Here is a 24,236-nt window from a genome sequence, read left to right on the forward strand (position 1 = left end):
TTTCCTCATTAAAAAAAAAATGGTCAGTGTGCTAATAAAGATAAATACATTCTATTTTCCTTTCAGTATTTTAATTCCCTCAACCCTATCATGGTACTCAAGAACAAGCCTAGCTGATGTCCTTACAGTAATCCTGGTTCTAATGCTCTACAACAAAATCACCTGTGCAAATATGTGTGCACACTGTGTGTGTGTGTGTGTGTCAGAATGAGAAAGAGAATGTATTGAGCACTGATATGTGTATCTAAAAAGTTTTAGTCTTAATTCCTCATTATTTTTGGTAGCGTCATTAACATTACAAAAACAGCAAACTGGTATAGGTTTCAAACATGCAACCTTGCTAATAGTGTTCTGCAGAGGGACAATGCCAGGATCAGAGAGAATACTTCTTGCTCCAAATACAATTTTACATTTTGAAATATGATTTACTTTCTGGATTGCAGCCAGGCAATTACCATTCACAAATATTTCAAGTGGGAGAAATAAGATGGTTGCTACTAGTCCCATAATTTGGAATTGCTGTTAACAGATTTTACATATCATCTACTTTTCTGCCATTCTCTTTCAGAAAATACAATTAAATCTTAATATTTCCGCATTTTAAGTCTTACTGTCAGCTTCATCACTGCTTAAAAACAAAAGCGTGTAAGTGGCTCCCTCTGGTGCTGCCACTAGTACTAATTTTTCTATTCACAACCACAGATGTAACCCAGATAAGTAGGAAAAAGTAGGTAGAAGCCCTCATAACTGGAAATGTCTCTTGGGATACAATCCCACATGGAATAATATTAGATAAGAGATGAGGGGTTTTTGGAGGGCGGGGTAGGAATCGATGCTTAATATCTTCCTTGGCCTTTTTTCCTCACTTCATACACACCAAAGGTAATTGCAAAAGCCATAAGAAAAGTCATGTTTACTAAACTCCAGCCAAAATCCCCATTCTTGTTGCTGCATACTAATGACCTAAGAAAGTACTTAAGTACTACTTCTAATGGACCTCAACAGGGCCATCAGTCACCAGCCCAGTACTCCACTTGACCTGCGGCCTACATAGCCATGATTAGAGCAAAAGTGGGATCATAAAAAGTCTCTTCCAAGTGGCAACCGAGGGCTCCAGAACAGCACCTCTGAATGGCAGTGGTGGAGGAAGCTGGCAAAACTTCCTTCTGTGGCTGTGATCCATAGTTCTCTCTGATGACCACTCTTTCAATGTAAGTCCTACTCACAGACAGACAATGTTTGAAACTTAGACTCCGTAAGGGAATGATCTGACTTCTAGGTCAGCCACCACAGTGTACAGTCCCAGTGATTAGTTTATAGCAATCTGCAGGCTCTCCCGTGTTGATCTTGTCCTCTTTTCTGCCAAAGAGGCAGCACATCTTCCCTGCTATATTTCTCTAAAGCACAGCATAGCCTCCACCACCAGCCAGAATGTTAATGCATTATCACTCTGTACACTGAGAAAACAAGTGACCATATGTAGCCTATGCCAGCGGAGCTGTAACTGTGAAGAACAATGGCTCTGAGTCAACAACAGAATTAAACTACTCCCTCTTGTGAAGCTCTTCTGAATATTTTAAGTGTTGCCTTGAAAGTGTGGGATTATGTGCAAGCATAAACATTAGCTTAATGCAATTTTTTGGTACAGAATATGCCAGAGTTTAAAAATCAGAATTGAAATGCAGAAAATAACTTTGGGATAAATTTAATTTTTTTATGTGTGATTAAAACATGATTGAAGTGGCATACTTTATGTATAATTAAAGTTGCTTTGTAATTAAGAGATTTAAACATGTATGGAAAATGATACAGCCTAGTTTGGAGATTTTACAAAGGCACCTATTAAATACTCACTCCCTAGCAAGCCTATGACTCAAATGTTTTCACATTCTAATGCTGATAGAGTTCTTGAATTTTCTAAAGCTGCCAATTTCACCATTTCTAAATGCTTTATCCCTCCTTCCATGTGCTAGTGAAATAAAAGCAGCCCGATCTCCCCTGCATTAGCAAAAACATGGATGTAGAACACTATATCTTAATTCCAAAAACTCCAGGTGAAAAAAGGATTGTCACAACTGAGATAGCGTTTGACTCATCTTTGCCTTCTCCATTGTGCCTAGCACCATGTCCCACCCAGTACTTAGGAAATATGTGATAAACGGCTATTAGTAGGTGAGCAGAGTGTGTCTGTGTTTATGTATAGAGGGTTCTCATGATAATGCGAACACTTCTGAACATTTTTTATGTGCCAGGCAAAAGTGCTGTTATTTTGTTTATTCCCATAACAGCCCTATACTCCTTTAGAGTTTTAAAATAACCTGGTGAAGGAATGACATTCAAAATAGACTAGCAGGACTACTCTCAGTGTATTTTTTACAGACAGAAAAACTAAATCAAAGAGATGTGAAGTCCGCACAGAATCATGAATTTCAGTACTAACTTAGCAGCAGCTAAGTTACCTATTAAGTTACCTATTAAGCTAAAGAATGATGCAGAACGAGTTTTTTTGTTTGTTTGTTTTCTCTCTTATCTTGCTCATTTGTTCAGCCTCTTTCCCAGACTCAAATTCCTCAATCTCCCACCCTCTCCAGAGATTGCCTCTTGGCCTCCCTACAGGTCCCTAAAACATCCTTCTAGTAAGCACCTGGCATTAACCTAGGCTTGTTCTCACTGGCAATGATCTTGGTTTAAACTGATCTTCCTGGCCTTCCCCAGCAATACTTGTCTTTTTTATGTTTCATTCTTTTTAGCCAAGTATCACATGGGGGAGGGAAATATTCAGACAAACTTATTCATATTAGAGTGTTGGTTGCTGATACTTGCATTTAGAAAGCTTTTGCAACATTTCAAAAGCACAATGGGAAATTTTGAATTTGGGTTCTGGATTTAGGTACAGAAAGGATGCCATGTAAGAGACATTGTTGACTGGATACAGGGATCAGGAGACAGGAAATCAGGAGTTGGAAATGGGGGAAAGAAATAATATTCATGAAGACAAGTAAAAATATATATGGACTGATAGATGAATGCTAGATTTATTTTCCTGGTGGCCAGTGACATGTTTTCTAGTGTTTTTCCACATTCTCGTGTACAGTATATATGGAATATGAACAATTTTTTTCCAAGAAAAGTGATTGTTTCTTCTCAGGCTTTCTCATATCAATCATTCGACTTTAATTTTCAATTTAATCAGATAGAGAGAGAGAGGTAGATACACATTTACATATTGATATACATATATACATATGGCAGTTTTGCAAACCTGAGTGTAGCAGGATAAATAAAAGATATTGCAATGTTAAAGATGGCTCTTTATACTCTTTCTAATGCTCTAACAAATTATTCCATTTCCAGGGATTGTACCTTCGTTCCCTCCTATAGTAGCACCACCCCATGCTCTTTGTTTTTCCCAGATTTCTATGGTAGAGTGTCCCACGAGAGGCTGTTCTGTGAAATCTCAGGCTTCCTAGGAGTTCTAGAGAAGGCTGGTGAGGAAATGGCATTCAAAATGGAATACCAGGACTATTCCCAGCGTATTTTGACTGGCAGAGTTGTAATGCACCTATTCTTTTTTATTTATTTATTTATTTATTTATTTATTTATTTATTTATTTATTTATTTATTTATTTATTTATTTATTCATTCATTTTGAGACGGACTCCAGCTCCATCGGCAGTGGCTCGATCTCGGCTCACTGCAAGCTGCGCCTCCCGGGGTCACGCCATTCTCCTGCTTCAGCCTCCGAAGTAGCTGGGATTACAGGCGCCCGCCACCACGCCCGGCTAATTTTTTGTATTTTTAGTAGAGACGGGGTTTCACCGTGTTAGCCAGGATGGTCTCTATCTCCTGACGTCGTGATCTGCCCGCCTCGGCCTCCCAAAGTGCTGGGATTACAGACGTGAGCCACTGCGCCCGGCCAATGCACCTATTCTTGAGAAGTTATAGAGGCCGTGTTTATGGAGTTCTATAGAAAACATGCTTATGCTCTTCTGAATGATTCCCTCCCTAATCTCCAGGTGCGGGTTATTCTAGCCACCGACTCCCAGAATGAGCTGCTGTTTTTATGGAGAGTGACTTCAAGGAGAGTCAGGAGGGATGTATTGATTTTATGTAGAATTTAGTAGAAACAGAAGAATACATCTCTCTTGAAATTGTCCCTTAGACCTTAAAAATGTTAAAAATTTTTAAGTGACGGTGAGTCTGTCCAATGAGCATTAAAAGACAGATTAGCACCCACTAGATTCTCTCTCCCTTAAGCAAATAGTAATTTTTGTCTTGCAATCAGCAAATCTGGAGGGACTGCTTGGAATACCATGTTGAAAAGGAGCAAGGAAAAGAAGACATATTGTGTAAGACAGAACATTTCTAGTATTTCTTATGGAAAGAGTGCTCGGGCTAGAGAACCATATGTAGGCAGGCTCGTGATAAGAAGAATCGTCTCATTTGATGACAAGCAATCAAATAATCTCAGCTTGATTTTGTATCAACCAGTGACACGAATAGACAATCTCAGAAAGTCATACTTTCCATTTTAAATAATTTATTTTTAGTGGAAGCAAACTCTTTCTGATCTGAGTAATATGAACCAATTTTTCTGAGGACTATTTATTCAAAATAAACATATAATTATTATTTCTAATCTGCAGAGTTCCTAAACCAAAATACTAAATGCAAAATAAGATGTATGGTTTCAATAAGCATTTTTCTTTACTTTCTACAATGGTATTTCTTAATGTGTTTGTATGTGTGTGTTTACTTTTGAAAGAATCTAGAATGGCCAACTGCCTCTGCTGCCTTAGTCTTGATTTTTATTGCTTTTATGCAAGCAATGCTTGCTCTCTCTTCTCTATTTATTCAAATCCTAATCTCCTTTAAATAACACCTCCTCCACTAAATTTTGCTAAAAATATGACTCCCCTTTTTTATCAGTTCTGGCGATTATTACCTATACTTCTAAAATTCTAGTAATTATGTAATCATGGTAACTTATATACAGAATATATAGTGCTGATGTATGTATTACTGCTCTTTAAATAAAACTAATGCATGAAGGCATTATGTGAAGATCAGGTGCTTGCTCTACCATTGCGTAAACAAGCAAATCATTTTTTTCCTCTGGACTTCAGTTGTGTCACATGTAAACTAAGGAAGTGGGCCTCTGTTATCTAAAACCCACCATGGCCCCTTCATTTTTTCAGCTGGAAAGACCATTGAAAATTTATTAAAGTTTTTAGAAATAAATTATGCCTTTGTACAATATGTTTTACAAACCGCCTTAGGTCAAAAAATGTGATTTTGCCCATTTAGTCATAAAGATGTGATTACAATATGAATATAATCTCTGAACCCCATTTAATGGTCTGAGACTCTAAGCCATTAAATAGTACTCTCCATCTTAAAAACTAGTATCTTGAATATTTTTCTTATGGACAAAGTGACACAACTAGAGGATTAAAATAATTTAATTAATAATTTTATAGAAAACTACTTCAGTAATACTGTATCATATGTTTTTGATATCTTAATTGTATTATGAGAAAACTTCAAGAATATCTAGCCAAAATAAAAAAGAAGGATTTTCTACATGCTCCATAAATCAAATCACTTTTTAAGCAAAGCAGGTAGGTGAAAAGCAACACAGTGTTTTCTCTGTGGCGACTACAGTTACAACGAGAGAGAGTGGCACACCTCTGGAGAGCTTGTTATTCATCACAAAGTAAGTGCCCAGCTTTCTGACCACTTAAGAGCAGTGGCAATTTTCAAATACAATACAGGGAAGAAACACTGTTGTCTGTGGAATTGCACAGTAAGAACTGTCAAGATGTATCCACAAATAGTAGCATCTGACTAGTCCAACCATAGGCTTCTTCTCTTCCTTTGATATATATATATATATGAAATATGGTTCAGTAATGATAAAATTAAAAAGGGAAACTTCATTTTTACCTGTCAATTTTCTCTTGCTTCTTGCTGATAACTCTTTTTAAGAACATATATATATAGTGATAGTTAATTCCTTGCATAAGTTTTCTTTGTTCTTGGTGGAAATGCATTTTCTTCTTGCCTCCTCCCACTTTTACATCCGCTATTTGGCTGTGATTTATTTAGTAATCTTTCTCATCCAGTATATTTGAGAAGAGTTCCTAAGTCCTACTTTTGTTCCGTTGAATCCTCGCATTGCTTAACAGTTATTTTAAAGAACAAGTAAGATATGTATGGACAAGTCTCCCAAAACATGTAAAATATTTAAGTTATACATGATACAATAAATCTTAAAGTTATATATGTTACATATTTTAAGCTTACCAGTTTAGGGTACATCCCTCCACTATTATGTATTTATATCATACTAACTTAACATGTGCAATATATTATTATGGACTTTATTTCTGATTATCTTTATCCAAAACAGATTTTAGAGCCAGGAAACATGTTTAATTAGTCCAACCATACACTTGAAACATGAAAACAAAAGCCTAGAGTGACGGGATCAGTAGAAATGACACAGAGGGTTACTAGAAGAGTCTGCTCCCAGAAATCGGTCTCTTTCATTTCTGGTCTAGTTATCTTCGTTTGTTTTCATCCTACTATTATTTCTTTTCTTAAGACTAGCTGTATTTTATATATTACATAATTGGAGGGCAAATAGAGAAAAAAAGAGAGAGGATTAGATTTTAATCATAGTTTCTAAGAATTATGCAATAATTTATCTAACTACTTGGAGATTATTAGGTTGGTTAATTAGTTATCGTTATTGCATTAGGTTGTTTAAAAAATGAGGATACATGTATATTTAAAGTTGCCATATTTCATTGACTCTGACACCTTTAACATATCTGAAATCAGGGTGCATTTTATAATTCCTTATGGCCAAGCAGTAGTGGAGGCATAGTAGCCATAGACTAAATATGTGAAAATTGTTTGTATTCTTCTTAGCATGACCAGACAACCACCACTCCTGACAGTTCCGGACAATTTAAGGAAGGCATATGAGTTCTGGTTGTTGTCTGAAAACATTCCATTGTCACATTCTAGTAAAATCAACAACATACTAGGATCAAATCATTCAGAAGGTATCAGCTGCTTGGAATTAAATTCTGAAGACAATCGCGAAGGCTTTAAAAAATAGTGCATCACCAACACATACATACTATTTTCTGTGGAAAAACATGGCTATGAATGAGTCAAAAAATGATTCAGAAGAGGTTATGAATAGGATAAATTTTTTTAAATTCTTAAACCAATGCATCTTGCTAATATTATATGTTTTATTCATGTAAAAGATTGATATATGTTAAAAATCTGTATCTATTTGTCTAAAAATTCTCCTTATAGAAATATAAAGTAAAAATTCTAAGTAGTAGGGAAGCATTGTGGAATTAATAAATTGGGGTGTTCTTTCCACAGTGTGAATAAAATGCAGTGTTCTAGAATCACTGCTCCTTGGTTTTCATAAAATATGGTATATTAAATATAATTAAACATTTAACTCCCTAGCAGAGGTTTCAGGAACTTGCAGTAGCTTAGGCTCATTGCTATGAAACATAATGAATTCACACTGGATTTGTGAAATAAACCTTCTAAGCATCTACCTCTTATCTAATAAGAGGGTTCAGGTAGATGCTTGAAAACATACTTCCATGATGGTCATCACCTGACGTAGGAGTGCCCACCACAATATAGATCTACTTAAACTCTATTTCACTATATTTCCACCTTCAAATCTATCTTCCATTAAAGCAAAAAGGAAAAGCATCTGTTCCTGACCCTAAACACAGATGGAGTTACTAATTACCATTTTAAGCTTGATTCAAAAATCAATTCCCCTGGAGGCGAGGAGCCCAGTTCAGAGGTGGTTGCTGTGGTGTAAACAGTTCTAGGCATGGAGCCTGAAAATAGAGCATTGCCAATGGAATGATGAGATGCTCAGAAGGCACATTCTAACATACTGAAGGTAAGCCAAGAAAATCGCCAACATCCATCACAAAAGTTGCTTTGAAACAGAGATATCAAACTCATTCTTTTCCTAGTTTATGTTTCTTTTACATTGCGGCTTTGAGTCCTTTGTACTGTAGAAAGAGTTATTGCAATGAGGTTATTAGAATTCTAAAACTGGAGAGAAAAAAAGTTGAGACACAACTGATACCTGTTCATAGAGCAAAATAAATATAATGAATTCAATTCATTTATACTTTATCTCACCTACACTGCCTTAGTTTCCCACCTGTCTGCAAACTACAATATGTATCTCCATAAAAATAACTCAAGCACAACTGCTCTTTTCCCTGAAATCCTATTGCACCATATTGTACCTATTGCTCCTCTCATGCCACAAATTCAGCAGTTTACCGAACGTAGTATCGTCTAATTTCCAAACATATATTCATTCAGGGGAAAAAAAGACATGTATTGAGTGATGTGTGATGGCACTCATTTGTTTGTGCATGTATTCATTACATTCTTTCTCCTTCCAAACAATAATTTCAAGCAGCTACGATTTAAAAAAAATCCGAAATAATCAAATATTGAAACAAAGTTAAAGTTTAAAAATGAATCCAAATAATAAAGCCAAGTAAAAGAAGATGATTAAGGACATCTTTTTCAATTGAGCACAAAATTGGCTCTGAGCTTCCATGAAGTCAGGCAAAAGAATGAAAATAAAGCTTTCCTTGTTTACAAAAATGAGTCATAATGTTCAATGAGAGAGATGCTCACTGGTATGTGAGCTGAAAATTAGATCCCTCCCTTGAGCCCCTCAAGTAAATAAACCGTTATCAGAAACAAAGAAGTAATTTTTATTTGTGCAAAGCATATATGAAGTCCTTCTTTATGAGAGTAACTGGCCAAAGGGTTCAGTCATTTCTCTTATTATCTCCGCATTATGATGGTGAAATCATATGACAAACATAGATAAGGATACGTGGTCTGTTTGGTAAGGTGGACATCCTCTGATTTAACTATGGTTTACATTATATGATCATATAGATAAGTATATGTTGACAAAGCAAGGTTTATAATTTAAACATGTAATATAGTATAATTTAGTATTTGCAATTTTATGTGGGACACATTCCTACATTTTCCAATTATTCAGTTTCTATTAAAAAAAAAAAAAAAAAAAAAAACCTCTGTAACATCATGAAAGCATGCATTCTACATCAGAAGCATGCAGCCAGACATATACACCATTTATTCCATGGATTCAAAGACCATGTAATTATTTTTTCATGCATTTAATTTTCACATAGGCATTCCATATTTTAAGAGATTTGAGAAGGATAGGCATTTTGTTTGTGGAACTCCCCATTAGGAGCCCTAGATTGTTATTGCCCCCTTTCATCCCACTTAACAGAGCTCTGATTTTTTGTGTGATGCAGTCAAGTCCACAGGGAAAACAGACCTCTCCCCCAGCCCTCAAGGGACCGACCATGATGATCAAAAACAATCGCACAACGCATTGTCTCATTGCCAGTTATAAATTAAGAGTGAAACGTGACATAGTTTTAGTCATTCAGGCATAAAGGGAAGTTTGCTGGTATCTTCTGGGAAAAAGTTTCCTTATAGATAAAGAGATATATCCGTGAGAAGAAGGCTGCTTTTTCATTTTTGCTTTGAGTGGGGCTATGAGAAGAGGTGATATTTGGCTCTGTGATAACCATATTGTTTATCTTGTTTCCAAGATAAAGACTCAAGAGATTTACAGTGAAGTTGTACCAGAGCCATGACATCCTTGAACTCCTAAGTTAGCCAACCCTGGATCAGCACACCTCCAGAATCCTGGTTCTGTGAGATGATGAATGTCTTTTTTGTTAAAGCCTTTAATTGGATATTCTGTCACTTGCAGGCAAAAGCTTCCTAACAGACACCATCATTTATATTTCTATATTCTATACAAAGTTAAACAAAAATTTGCATTCAACGAACTTACAGAAAATATAAACAAGGGTAGGAAGAAAAAATATTACAATCAATCAGATAAGATCATTGGTCATCCATAGCAATGTTAATATACCTTTGTAAGGTAGAATTATTTCCTATGATAGAATCCAAGAGTATTTATTTGTAGGTGGATGGTAGGTAGCTAAGCAACCCTACCTAAAGTTTCTATAGTCCATGCTAACACATCTGTACGCATTTTACCTACTGCCTTCACTAGCATGTGTTATCTTTCTAAATACAAGCATTAGAAAGAAGTATTAAAACAATAGAGCTGCATTTTTATTTCCTATGACATCTCTCACATGATTACTAAATAATTGGTACGTATCAATAGCAAACTCTATTGCTTTATTCAATAGACTGGAGGAGAAGGGAAGCTGTCTGCAGAGAAAAATGTTATGAAGCGCTATATGTTTCCATTCTGGCCATTTATTTTCCAAGTAAAATATCATCAAAAGGAAAAATGTCACAGTTTTATCCTAGTTACTTTATTAACATTTAGCATGTGGAAAAATTATATTGACCCTCTTTGATGGATGTTTATTTTGTGTTTACTCTTTCTCCTGAAGTATTTAGATGAATTTTATGTATTCATTCACTTGCCATGGCAAACACTAAGTTTTCAAACCCAAATCCATTTCCCCTTCTTTTCTTAAAGATTCTGATTTTGTTGAAGGTAGTAAAATGCCATCCTAAAAATCTATCTTCCAACCTCTCAGTTACCTAGAAGAAGCCAGCTGACACAGTCTGGCAGTGATATGAGAATGGAAGGCTATAGGGAGAATGTTCACACCATAAAAAAAGACACAATGCTCAGAGAAGGCTTGTTTGGCCTCTTCCCCTCCTCTTCCTTCTTCTTATTTGTTTTTTAAATCTCATCATGTGTCCTCTATTACTTATTAAACAAAAATCAAAAAGATCCTCGCCACCACCATAATGCAAGGGGGAACAAAAAAGAAAACAGGGGTAGGGAAGAGTAGGAAACAGAGAATTTCCTTCCTTCTGATCTCATAGCAATACTTCTCAACCTGGGACAATCTGACCTCTCAGAGACATTTGGCAATGAATGGAAATACTTGGGTATAACTCATGATGAGGTGGGAGTGGGGTGTGCTACCAGCATCTGGTGGATAGAGGCCAAGGATGATGCTCCACATCCCTATAATGTACAGTACACACCCCCATAACAAAGACAAATAATTATCAAGCCCACAACGACAACAGTGTCAAAGCTGAAAAATTCTGAGGGAGAATATTGTTATCTTTTTCTCCCCCATTTTGGGCCCCCAAAGCAAGCACGAGTTTGGAGGCACATTAGTGACCTTGTGCCCATGAGAAGAAAGTTTCCAAGATAATAGAAGAAGCGTGATAAAATGCTTAAACAACTATCCTCTCCTGACTTTTTATTATGTGAGATAAAGCTTTATTTGCTTAATCCACTGTTAGCCAAGTTTTCTGTTACTTCATAGCCAAATATATTTATAAATAATACACTTACTATTCATTTATGGTAGACTTTATGTTCAGACATGAAGCTAAGCTATCATTTCTGAATGACATGATAAATCAGGCATGTCTTTTGACCTCTGGCAATTCACCGTGCAGTGAGAAAGCCAACCATCAGAAGTGTGAAAGGTGGGCTACTCCCAGTATAAATACTGTGTTGTGGGAGCTCAGAGTAAGAGTACGGGAAGGAAGCAGCGTGATGAAGGAAAGACCACCCAAGGAACTAAAATGTTTTTCTGTCCTATCATTGGTGTATATTTGGTGAGGTGGGGTAGGTAGGCAGGGAATGGATCAATGAAGAAAGATTAACATAAGCAAACCACAAAATCCTAAAATGGTATGTAGTGTTGGGGAAAATAGTAAGTAAGAGTCTTGTGAATGGACTAAAGAGTAAATTCAGAAGGGGAGCCAAGAGGACAGTGTTTTAATCTACATAAGGAGGTTTAAGAATGAATTGTGAAAAGTATTGAGTGTCATTAGGGTTGTGGACTTTGGCATGTAATAATCCATAAAGGGCCACTGGCCAATGTTAATAAGACCATACCTATATTTCAGAAATAATAATATTAAGTCTAGAAGACTGGACTTTGGTGATTCCATTTACAAATAATTAAAACATAACTGAAAAATCATATTTTCCTATTGACAATCCAATAAGATGGAAACCGACTGCAAACTTCACTTCAAAAAATAAGCCTTTAAAATGTGGAAAAGGTATATGTTACACAGTTGCAGTTTCTAATATTACTGTTAATTTTAACTGTGTTTTGCTTACACAAACTACAAATTAGTACTTGTTAGGTAATTTGTGAAATAACTCATTTGTGTAAAAATAATAAAGAATTATCGAGATAAACCATTACTATGTTAAAAACTATTTGTTTCAACCCGTGAAAACCCAGAGAGATATGTGTCCCTCATAGCTATATCTGTATTAGTATTGTCTCACAAAAAGTTGTCAATAACATTAAAATTTATGTGAAAAATTTTATAAAACACTCTTATGTTAGATTTATAACTGTATTTTCTAGTTCTAGCTACTTAATCATCCTATAAAGAAAACCCTAAACAGCCAGTTTAATGTAATTTGAAGGGATATGTAGATCCTGCCACTGGATAACCATGTGAAAATAGTAAAAGCGGAATAAAATATAAGAATTTCAGAGTTGGAAGAGACTTCAGAGAGTGATCCAAGAAAGTCATCCAGGGATGCATAGGGTCATCGGGCTTTCCAACCCTCTGCAAATGAAACCAACAGAGTTCTCAGCCTACCTTCTGCAAGTGTATATTTCACCTTCAACTTCAAAGCCATTCAAACCTTTACATTTGAAAGTATGTTATTACTAAATGTAAGTGGAAAATTTCACAAAGTAAAACTACACTGAGGGAATAAAGAAAAGATTGACAGCAAGTACTTTGGGGGTGGAAGAAGGGAGACAATGGGAAGGAGGGGAACTAAAGAAGCTTTTCTTACTCCACACTACTGGAACTCTAGTAGAATCTACTGAAAGATTGACTCCCTCAATTTCTGCTTATGTTAAGAGGATTGGGAAGACTAACTGCAGAATAGCAGGCTTACAGAAAACAGTTACTTCTTTTAATCAAACCATGTAATCAGAAGGCCTGAGTAATGATTAACTTCCACTTTCTCTGTGAATCACTCAATCACTCTGCAATGCAAGTAGACTTAGATTCATTCTCTGCCAAAGGCACAGTAAATTTAATGTTTTTGCATTTAACATTTAACATTTTAAATACATGAATGGCCCTTGCTTCTGAGCTCATTTCAAAAACCTCGTGTTCTGCTAGGTTACAATGGCTGATGGAAATGCTGAGACATTTTATAGGTTTTACACTCAAACATAGGTACACATACCCTTTCTCAGTGACATTTTAATATCTATGATCCTATTAATAATTGAGCACAATTAATTGTGAGGAATGCATTAAGACCCTGTAATTTTCATGTACAGCATGACAACTCAATTGATTTAAGCAAAAATAGTCTACCGGAGTTTAAGTATAAAAAGAGGGAAAATGAGTATATTAACTACCTGTAAAAATGCAGAGTAACAGATACTGGGTTAACTATACGAATTCACGTTTCCCAAATCCTACATGTATCACTATGGCCCTGGAAATGCAAAAAGAAACAGTACCTTTGTGGAGGCCAACTGTTCATGATTTAGAATTTTCACAAATGAATCAAATATTGAACATGCAATATCCCTCATCTCTATAACACACTAACAACCTCCTCTGGAAGAAATTATTCCCAGTGCAAAATCTTAACCTAAATAATTTTAAATTCAGGTGGTTTTTCATTTCTACTCACAAGATATTGTGTTGAGGCGGGCAGGCGTCGATGGAGAACGGTTTAAATGTTTGGAATACCTTCTCTTCCCAGGAGAGCTTATTGCCCAATAATGCATAATATATTAGTTGCTCAACGCGGGGGATCTAGGGAGTGACATCTTGACCGGAACCACACAGATCTGAAAACCACCTCGCAGGAAACGTTGTGGGGAAGAAGAGCAACTTTCTTAGCCCTGTCAAACTAACAGGCGGAACCAACCCCAGAACTAGCCGGAGGGCCTGGGGAGAGCAGAAGGCTGAAAGCAGCACCTCTGCGCTCCGCCGAGGGTTCAGGCAAGGGTTTTCTTCTGGAGGCGGCATTGTTCCTCCATCTGCTCAGCCTCCGTATTTCGCCAGGAAACCCTCCCCGCTTTCTCGTAATCTGTTCCTTATTTCTTTTGTACCTCTCAGCCGATTTCCATGCTCTTGGTCTCTGTGGTCCCAGGGCACAGCTCTAGAGTGAAGAGCTTCAGTGACTGGGGCGCCGCTCTAAGGCTTTGGAGGCCACTGCACTCCGCCCGGGCTCTGGCAGCGTGCGCGCCGCACACTCGCTCGCTCCCTTCTCTCCGTTCTCTCCGGCTCGGACGGGCTCTCCCGGCCTCTCATCACCCACTCCGGCTCGCCTTTCCTGCCGTGTCTCCCCACGCCAGCTCCGCACGCTCGGCGCTGGCCGCCCGGGCGCGCTCTCCGCGCCGCCGCCTGATCCTCTGCTCACAGCCGCGGCGCACCCCCGCCCACCCACAGGCCGGGACTCGAGATTGAAGGGTCAACCCGCCGCGGGGAGGCGGGGAGGAGCGGCGAGAAGAGCTGGGGCAAGTGGGGAGTCGCGGGTGGGAGGACTGAGGGGTAAACGGGAGAGTGAGCCCAAGAAAAAAGAAGATGCATCTGCTCCGAAGACGCCAATGAAGAAAGGACAGAGGGGGCAGGAGTGGAGTGGGGGAGAAAACGCCCACCAGGAGGGTGGGCAAAACGGGCAATTTACAAACTGCCAGGGCTAGAGATGCCGCGCGGAGGAGGAAGGAGGTTAGAGGGACATAAGAAGAAATGAGGGGAAGTTCCCACATCTCCCCAAAAGGTCAGGTCTGAAAACCATGTCCCTTGAACGGGAGTTAAACAAGCGACTGGCCATGGTGTAAAAGGTGGATTTAAAAGGAAATTTAGTGGCATGCACTTATTTAGACACGGCTTCGTCTCGCTCAACTCTGGCAAATTACCCTCCAAGTAAAATGTATTGGTGTTATGCAGAAACGGAAGCCGAATCTCCTCCGCTGTGGACTCCTGAGATACTGGTTTGTTTGCTGGTTATCTTTCTTTTTAAATGAAAAAAAAAATAAGCGTTTGGGAGCTTCCATGAACCCCAACGCTGAAAAAAAAAAAAAAAAAAAAAAAAAACCACCCAGTTTATTAAAGTTCATTATTTTTTATTGCTTTTATTTTCATCAGAGGATAGGGTGAGGGACTGGAACCTGCAGATGTTTAAAACACTTATTTAGGTAGCATTATTTTTTATAAAGGACAAAATTCATTTCCTATAACCACCAGAAAGGCGATTGGAAAACTCAGTTACTCGCCTGGGAAAGAGAGACGCATTTAAACTCTAATAGACGATTACACTTCCAGCACCCCCCACCCCCACCCCAATGGGATTGGAAAAGGGTTGAGTTTACAGAAGAGAGAGAGAGCAGGGAAGGGTGGGTGGAAGGTGGGGAAGGCGAAGGAGAGGCAGGGAGTAGGAAGTTCTCGGCAGTCCCCGGGATTAAGGTTAACGCCGGAGCTCGGCGGACGCAGGAAGCTCCCTTACCTTTCTCTCTAAGCCCCGTTTGCACCTGATCTGCAACCATAAATACTTCGTGGTGTTTAGTGTGCAGCCAAACGATGGCCGAATGTTAAACAATTCTTCACGCTCCCTCCCCCTTTTAAAAAACAAGCTCAAAAGAATGTTAATCGTGTTCTTGTTATCCATCGGCTCCAAAACATTCCGCTTCGTAGGGAGGAGAGACGAAAACCAGGCGCTTGGGCACGCGTATATGTATTTATATATTATGCGGTCGGTATATAAACATATATACGTTTTCTGCATGTAAATCCAAAAAGAAAAGCACCACAGATGCTTCTGTAAGCGGGAGGGGACAGCGAAGAGCAAAACTTGGCAAGCCAAATGTATCCAGAGATTTCGTACCAGGAGCCACCTGCTTCAACATGCAGAATTTCCGAGAAGATTTAGAGGGAGAAGGAAAAAAATTAAAAATAAAATACCCAAAACACACACTTGAAACTGGAAGACACCTATGAAGCTTGGAAATGGAGAGGATGAGAAGATCTCCCGGGGCTACAGATCCTCAGCTAAGTGAGCAATCGCCTCCGAAAATCATAGGCGGGGAGGTGGCTGCAGATGCGTCCCCTGCTCCGGTCCCCGCCGCCGCCGCCGCCGCCACTGCTACCTGTAGACACGCACACACACACGTACACGCGCGCACACACACTGCCACCTTCTCTCTCTCCCTCTCCCTTCACTCCGTGGCGTTGTCGGGTGCAGGAGTCTGAATCAAGCCAGACCATCCTCCAGACCCAATCCTGCCCCCTCAGAGCCAGGACTCCCTCCCCTGCCTCCCCCGCCCCGCCCGGTTTATTGCACAGCGTCCCCTCCCCTGCGCGCCCCTCCCGCCGGTTGGAGGCGCGATCTTGGTGGGGGGTGGGCTTCGGGGGCGCGGGTCCTGCGGTGGCAGACTTGGTGCTGGTAATGGTCCCTCCCTTTACAAGTTCCGCCCTCCTCCCTCACTCCTCCCGCGGTAGCGAGCGTCCTCCGCCCGCAGCTCCCGCAGCGCCCGCGGCGGCAGGAGGGGTGAAGGGCCCAGGGAGTCACGTGTGGCGTTCGCCAAACCACTCAGAGCGGCGTGTGACTGAACCGCCACGGCAGTCCAGACGCGAGGCCTCGGACGCTCTGAGTTTCACTGTTCTCGGCGTCGTTGTGCTTGGGTTCCAGGCGTTTTCGTCTTGGTGACGGAGAGAGCGGAGTTGGAGGCAACAGCCTTCCACTGTGCCTCTTCTTCCCCCCCCCCCCCCACCCCCCAGCTTTTTGGTAAATCTCTTGCCACCAAACTCCCCTCTGTTTCCTCTGCTTCCTCCAGCTAGAGGCAGAGTAATCTCTGAATTGAAGCGTTCGTTGGCTGTAGCCTGTTCCGTGCGAGTAGTGTAAACGCAACGCCACTGCCTTTGGCCTCTCCCTCCTGGCTGTGCCCACAGCTTCTGCCGCTGGATAGGTGATTTTTTAAAAATCACAGCTAATCATTGTTGGCTTTTGTGACGGGTGTGACTCACTATAGCACATTGTTTACACCTACCCGCCTCCCACTAGCCTCTCTGTGTGAATTTTTAAATGCAAGAGAGTTGAAGATAGGGCGGTGCCTACAGAACCACTAAGTTAACTGATTGCCACCTGTAATAATCATAACCCAAAAGGAAAACCTAGCAGTAGAAAATCGCTATAAGTGACACGTGAACTAGAGAGATGTTTTTTTCTCACCATTTAAGAGCTTGCTTCATATTTCTCAATCTTACGTATGCTTTAATCTGTACAATTCAAGTAAAAGAAAGGAAGTTTAACATTTAGACTGTAGTGGCCCTTGAGTATCACTCATTTATTAATTAATACCGGTAAGTAAGAAACCAAGGTTCTACCATTTCCGCTCTGATTTTTAAAAAACAGTCTTAAATAAGACATGTTCCTTTGGCTTGGAGGAAATTCAGTACCACATTGTCTTGATATCGTTTTAGAATCCAGTCTATCTTGTCATTTTTTTTTCTTTTTTTTAAGTTTAAATTTTAGGCTATATGTTGACAAATCCAGCAGATTTCTGTAATGCTCCCAAGAAAGTGAGGTTTCGTTCTACTGAAACATGCATCTGATTCTTGGTAACAGGTGTACCATGCCCAACTTGCACAAGTTTGTCTCATTTGACAACCTGAACCCTTTGAAATTTGTCTGGAATTTCCTAAGAAAGTTGAGAAGTAAGTATCTATTTCAATATTTGTGAAAGTAGCTAAATGGGTCCTGTTAATTTTCATGAGATTACATAATTAACCTAACTTGATATAGGATATGATTTTGACAAGTGAAGAATAAAAAAGGATGATTCTATGAAGTTCTCCATTATAATTTACATAACATGATATTTTATATACTCTCTTGTATCCCAAGGCTGTAGGCACCACTTCCTAACTGTATTTGCTGAGGTTAATATCAGAATCCTAAAGGTAGTAACTAAGCATTTTTCACTTCCAATATTTGGTATTTTTAGTAGGAGATTAATTTTAAATGGTTCTATTGTGGGTTCTTTTTCATTATTTTCATGGCTACACTTTATCAGCTGGCCATTATTACCTCATTCCTATGAGTTAGTTTTACAAAAAGCCTAAGCATTTTAACAAAATGAATTGTCACACAAACAGCATTTATCACAATCTGTACATACAGTCGAATGAGCCAAACCTCCTTGCTCATTTTTTTTCCCACTATCCCAATCAAACCCTATTAAGGAAGTAAACCCATCCCCTACCATTTGATCTCAAAAGCACTTACATAGCAAGAAGTTTTGTTTTTTACTTTATTTTTCTTTTGTTGGTATGTAGTTAAGGGCTGGGACTCTGGAATCAGGTTGCCTGAGTTTGAATCCTGGATTGACACTTAATTTGTAATTGCCTGGTCCATGTCACTTAATCTTCTTAAACTTCGAATTTCACCTCTGCAAGATGGAGATAATAATGGTCCCTACCTTGTAGAATTGTTGTAAGGATTATCCAAAATAATGCATGTGAAGCACTTGGCACACAAATTATGTAATTCGTAGATGTTTCTATTTTTAGTATCTTCATGGTATGTTTTCTATTCTGATTCAAACACCAACACACATGCGTGTATGTGTATGGATATTTGAGATTAGTGTTTAAAACTGATAATGACATTTGCTGGCAATATATGGTATCTATAACCAGGAAGTCATTAGTGATTTTAGAGTGATTCCTAGGTCCTTCCTGCCTTTTTTTTTTTCCTTTTCTTTTCTTTTTTTTTTTTTTTTTTTTAGGCGGAGTTTCGCTCTTGTTGCCCAGGCTGGAGTGCAATGGCACAATCTCGGCTCACCGCAACCTCCACCTCCCGGGTTCAGGCGATTCTCCCGCCTCAGCCTCCCAATTAGCTGGGATTACAGGCATGTACCACCATGCCCGGCTAATTTTGTATTTTTAGTAGAGACGGAGTTTCTCCATGTTGGTCGAGCTGGTCTCGAACTCCCAACCTCAGGTGATCTTCCTGCCTCCACCTCTCAAAGTGCTGGGATTAGAGGTGTGAGTCACAGTGCCCAGCCTTGCCTTTTGTTTTTCTTATGGTATATTTGTCTTCTATTAATTAACCTTAATATTAGACTAAACATATTAAATGTGAATGATGACATAAAAAAGAAGACATTAAACATGTGAATAAGTGATGAAGGCATCAGTAAAATATAGAAGACTTGATCCAACTTACATTGAAAATCATGTGGCCTTCTAGGTTGTGACATTAATGGTACTTGTGTGTACTGCCTTTCACCATGTCAAGAATTGTTTGAAATGAATACTGGAACCCTGGAAAGTCAAACACAAATAAAAACCCTATGAAGCTTGCCTACACATGTCTGCTCCTTTGTAAATTTAGAAGGAGACTTCAATATAGCAAATAGGCAGAGTGTTAGCATTTTCTGAAAATATTTGCTCAAAAAGAATCTTAGTATGAAAATACATCTATTGAGTGAGAATAGGGGAAAACCACTAGAGAAGTAGAGAAATCAACTTTATAAGCATGTATCTAATACCTAATCATTGTGATGTTAAAATTTGTTTTTCCCAGGAATGAAAATGAAAATATTGAAAAAGAAAGCTAGGCTTGAGTGTAAATAGCATATTGTACCTCGGACACCTCAATAGAGTAGTGTGTAGACTCAGTATGCTTTCAGTCCAGAGATCATCAAGTGGAAAGATGTTTTTCTTTAGTAATTACTTATATAAGGAAAATTAAATAGCATATTCTCTTAAAGAAAAAGCAGGAATATTACTCATTCTTTGGAAAATCCCAAAGACCCACAGCAGGAGATTAGCATGTTGTTTTTCTTTCTCAAGGCATTTAGGAAGAAAAAATATTAATAAAATGTGATGCTTAGATGAAATTATTTTGCAAGTTTCCTTATAAATTATATGTATTTTACTTAAAATTGGTTAAATATAAATAATATACTGAGAAAGAGTTTATAGGGCAATGGCGGCTCATATTTCTGTTCTAAAAGAAAAAACAGAGCCAAATAGTCTTTGAGTTGTAGCATTGCCAAGTGGACCCCCTGCACAGCTTCCTGGTAATGTTTTATTATAACCTGGACAAAATATATAGATATTATTAATACTAACAAGATGGAACCTGACTTTTAGGGTCACTAACATTATATCCAGTTAACCAGAATCCACATGGTCTCCAGCTCTAGTCTATTCACACACCAACCCTCTACCACATATGGTTTATACAGCTTGGCTAAATCCATCCTGTTTTTATCTAGCCCTAAACAAGACAAACTCCATTTCTGAAACCCTTTAATAAACCTGTACTTTCTATCATGTGAAATACAAACTTCTTATCCTAAGAACCAAAGCTCAACAGGCTTTCAATCCCACATATCTCTATTTTGGACTATCCAAATCACCGTCTCTACCTATTGGAAAACTACCAAAAATGTTATCTTAAAGATCCCCTGAGCTGAAATTATTTTCATTTTCCCTTCTTCTGTCACTAATTTGCACCTCCCATAACGCAATAGCACAGCCTATCTTGTGTCATTATTTCTGGATCGTTTGTTTCCCTTGTTTACAAGGTATCAAATAATATCTCACTCAGGAGCTTGTACATATCTATTCCTTCTTCCCAGACCTCTCTTCCTCCTGATATCTATAGGCTCCATCCCTCATTCGTATAGGTCTCTGCTCAAGTGTTACCTTCAAAGAAATATTGCCGGGCATGGTGGCATACTCCTGTAGTCAGCTACTTAGGAAACTGAGATGGGAGGATGGTTTGAGCCTATGAGTTCAGGACTAGCCTTGAGAACATAGCAAGACCCCATTTCTAAATAAATAATTTTTTAAAATCTCCCCTGACTCTGTTATCTAAAATAGCATTCTCCTCCCCATTCACTCTCTGCCTTCTTAAATTCTTGAATTTGCTTGAACATACTTATTATAATCTGATTATATTTATTTGTTTGCTTGCCAGCTTTTTTCACCCACCAGAAGATAAGTACCATGAGATCAGGGACTTAATTTAATTTGTTTTGTTTACTGCTGTATGCCATATACCTAACAGTATGCCTGACTCATTTTGGTGCTCTAAAAGTAGTTCAATTAATGTGTGAAGCCAAATTGAGTCAATAATAAATTTCCAGGGCATAATTATAGACTATCTCTAACTTTAGCTAAAAATTGAGCATAAAGACATAGGAATTTTCTCAGATGTCCTTGGAAAACAATTTTTTTAAATGTATGTCTTACATAAAATACATTAAAGTTATACTTATGGGACATGGACCCCACTTTTTTGAGATAATTTTCAGAATGAGCGTATATTAGCCTCAAATGTTTTCATAAACCAATTGTGCCATATTTTCAAAGATACTTTGCTCATTTAAGAGCCAATGGTACTTTATTATATGACAGTTTGCACATTTGCTCATTTCCCAGAGTTTTAGTTCTTTCAACTGTGTATCTAGGGGTGTGTGTGTATGTGTGTGTGTGTGTGTGTGTGTGTGTGTGTGTGTGTTTTAGGTTCTAAAGTACGTTTTTGGTAATTATTTAAGAACTTGAAATGTACAGAAGCATTTAAGCCTAAAATCACACTTACAATGCACTATGTATATAGCTCTTAAGAAAGTTAAGATTGTGTTTTGTGTGTATGTATGCTAGTAAAGTTTATTTACACTACATTCTCTCATGTCAATCACATTTAAGTCCTGGAAGTTTGTATTTCTGTGTTTACATACAGAGTTAAGTACATTCCTGAGAAAATGTAATTCAGTAAATGAGTTTTCACTCATCAATCCTTTGAGTGCCTAACTGTACCTTTTACTGCATTATTGAAGAATCAAAGGAACTATGAGACATGGTCTCTTCCCACTTGAAGTGTACAATATCTCTGAGGTAGCATTCTACCTAGATCTTATGATACCCTCATTCTTAATACAAAAGGACTTCCTAGGGAAGGATATTCCAAGCAGAAGACTAACATATTTAAAGACATGAGCTCACTAGAGAACAAAATGTGTTCTTAAAGGCAAGCAGCTCAATTTAGCTACAGCATGGAGAGGTATGTAGGTGAGGGGAAATAAATGAGCTTGTATGTAACCAGGGTCAGATAATGAGGGGACTTGTGTATCAGACAATTAAGTTTGGACCTGACCCTTCAAACAGAGTCAGTGGGGGAGTTTTAAGCAAGGAAATTGTGTGATCATATTTGCTTTCTAGAAAAGTCTGTCTGTAGCAGCACGGGGAGTGGAATACGGAAGGAGAGGCAAAACCAAAGGCAGGGAAGCTAGTTATGAAATTATTGCAATAGTACACAAAAGAGATGAAAGGGTGTCTGAACTATGTAGCAACAACAACAACAACAAAATCGAATAGTACATTACTATTTTTCTTAAAATATTCAATGATCTTCCATTTCATTGTAAAAAATACAGACATCTTTCAACATCACCCATCCTCTTTATAATGAAAGTGATAGAAACTCAACTCAGGCCCAAGTAAGTAAAAAAAAAAAAAAAAAAAAAAAAGCAAACTCCCAAACTCAGTTACCTAACTGAGAAGTTGAGGGTGCATTTAGCTCTCACCCTGATTGTATTCAGACCCTTAACTGAAGTCCTTAAGTTTTTCTCCTTTCCTTTTCTTTATTCCTTGGCTTGCTTTTATTTTCAGGAAGCCTCTCTTCACCTTTGGGGCAGGATGCCTGTCAGCAATTCCAGACCTACTCTTCAGGGCAGCATCCCCAGGGAAAATTACCTTGTTAACCACAGAAAAGAAATCCTATGGAGGACTTAAAATGATTTTGCTTGGGTCGCACATTCCTTTCTGTGACTGAAGATGGGGTTAATTTTATTGACCAAGTGCAGGACACATGATGTACCCTTGTATGAGGTAAGGGAGCCCAACAAGATTTACACATACAGTAAAGGCCGATGTAGGAAAAGCCTAGGGTGTTTACCAAAAGAAGAAAGGTGAAACAATTTGCTGGTCAAACTTTAACTTCAGCCATAATCATAGTTCACCACATGCTACTCCCAGGTTTTCTCCTTTTAGCCTCTTTCCAGTTCCTTCAGTCTTGCAAAAGTGGATTCTTGAGTCTGCAAAACTACAAATCGTGGCTTCCCACCTCTGAATCTCTGTTCAATTTGTTTATGTTACTTTAATTCCTTCTCTATCCCTGCCTGTTAAGATAGAAATTCTAGAAATTAATGCCTTGTATATATTCTGTGCTTCCTTGAAGAGACTTGTCCAAGCAATTGATTAGATATTCAGAAGACATAAAAATACACAAAGCAGAGACACTATCCTCAAAGAACTTTTAATTAGAAGGTTAAACAAAACACATATACAAATAACCAAAGTAGGACACAAACAACACAAGTGAATTAAAGAGGGCAATGGAAACTTATTGAAGGAAGGGAGCAAGGACTGACTGAAATTCAGTGCATATTTGTTTTGAAGGAATAAAATGAACAAAGGAAGGAAGTGATGTAGATGAGTATACTGATAAACCATAGAAATTTAAATCATCCAGAAAGATAATAAGATTAGGCTTTTCACCATAAAAGGTAAAGTCATCAAGAAAAAAATGATTTTTTTTGTGCTTTTATTTTATTTTTATTATTATACTTTAAGTTTTGGGATACATGTGCAGAACATGCAAGTTTGTTACATAGGTATACACATGCCAAGGTGGTTTGCTGCATCCATCAACCCGTCATCTACATTAGATATTTCTCCTAATGCTATTCCTCCCCTAGTGCCCCCACCCCCTGAGAGGCCCCAGTGTGTGACATTCCCCTCCCTGTGTCCATGTGTTCTCATTGTTCAACTCCCACTTATGAGTGAGAACATGTGGTGTTTGGTTTTCTGTTCCTGTGTTACTTTGCTGAGAATGATGGTTTCCAGCTTCATCCATGTCCCTGAAAAGGACATGAATTCATCCTTTTTATGGCTGCGTAGTATTCCACTGTGTATATGTGCCACATTTTCTTTATCCAGTCTATCATTGATGGGCATTTGAGTTGGTTCCAAGTCTTTGCTACTGTGAACAGTGCTACAGTAAACATACGTCTGTATGTGTCTTTATAGTAGAATGCTTTATAATCCCTTGGGTATATACCCAGTA

General features: G+C 38.4%; 1 protein-coding gene across 1 annotated transcript in view; it reads right to left on the reverse strand.

Annotated features, from left to right (window-relative positions):
• NLGN1 (neuroligin 1) overlaps positions 1-16,337 on the reverse strand; it is a 914,287-nt gene extending 897,950 nt beyond the window's left edge. Inside the window, exon 1 of the mRNA XM_025377685.1 lies at positions 15,603-16,337. The gene's annotated coding sequence lies outside the window, so the exon portion shown is untranslated. The remainder of the gene's footprint in view (positions 1-15,602) is intronic.
• Between the last annotated feature and the right edge of the window lie 7,899 nt (positions 16,338-24,236).

Source organism: Theropithecus gelada, chromosome 2, assembly GCF_003255815.1.
Source record: "Theropithecus gelada isolate Dixy chromosome 2, Tgel_1.0, whole genome shotgun sequence".
In the NCBI taxonomy this organism is placed as follows: Eukaryota; Metazoa; Chordata; class Mammalia; order Primates; family Cercopithecidae; genus Theropithecus; species Theropithecus gelada.